General features: G+C 40.3%; 1 non-coding gene across 1 annotated transcript; it reads right to left on the bottom strand.

The window, feature by feature from the left end:
* Positions 1-553: 553 nt before the first annotated feature.
* On the bottom strand, positions 554-660 carry LOC133283531 (small nucleolar RNA R71). The gene has a single exon (XR_009747806.1). It is a non-coding gene; the product is annotated as a small nucleolar RNA R71 (small nucleolar RNA).
* Between the last annotated feature and the right edge of the window lie 253 nt (positions 661-913).

Genomic DNA, 913 nt, shown 5'->3' on the forward strand with positions numbered 1-913 from the left:
TAGTTTTTATTTAATTATTCTATTTTCTGGTTTATGCGAGGTATTGTTGATCCAAAATCTTGCAATTCGACCCAGAGATAGAGAAGACAGCTAGAAGGCTCAGAAACAGCTCAAAAGAGAGAAAAGAAAAAGAAGCTTTTTGCTCGACGGAACCAAAGGAGGAAACAATGGCAGAGAATGATCAACTCCTACCTATTCAGAGGACGGTGGGAGATTATATGACTTCAGCTCGAGTTCCTCAGACTTCAAGTATTGTTAGGCCAACCGTGGATGCTAACAATTTCGAGCTCAAGCCGCATTATTGGAGGTGATTCAAAAAGATCAGTTTGCTGGAGGACCACAGAAGACCCTTACATTCATCTTGAAAATGTTCTCCTTTACCATGAAGATGAATGGAGTCTCTCGTGATGCCATCTTGCTCAGGCTCTTCCCATGTTCACTTAAGGAAGATGCAAGAGGTTGGTTGCAATCATTGCCTCAAGGAAGCATCACCAACTGGGATGACTTAGCAACCAAGTTTTTAGCTCAATTTTTCTCATCTTCAAAGATGGCAAAGCTCAAGGCGGATATCACTTCTTTTGAACAAAAGGAAAGTGAATCCTTATACGAAGCATAAGAAAGGTTCAAAGGACTACTAATGAAATGTCCACAACATGGTTTTGAAGCTTGGGAGAAAAGTCGAATTTTCTTCCAAGGAATAACGCCTAACACAAGAACCTTGGTGAATGCTGCATCGGGAGGATCCTTGAAAATGAAAACTCCAGAGGAAGCATTGGAATTACTGAAATCTCTAGCTTCTCAGGAGTTTGATAATGTTCCACTACCACATAAAAAGCGGGGATCATGAAGCTTGACGGTTATCATGCATTGTTGGCAAAAAATGAGCAAATATTACAAATGAACAAGAAACAGT

Source organism: Gastrolobium bilobum, unplaced genomic scaffold (genome assembly GCF_033153095.1).
Source record: "Gastrolobium bilobum isolate Gb01-03AN ecotype WA unplaced genomic scaffold, APGP_CSIRO_Gbil_v1 utg83032, whole genome shotgun sequence".
Classification (NCBI taxonomy): Eukaryota; Viridiplantae; Streptophyta; class Magnoliopsida; order Fabales; family Fabaceae; genus Gastrolobium; species Gastrolobium bilobum.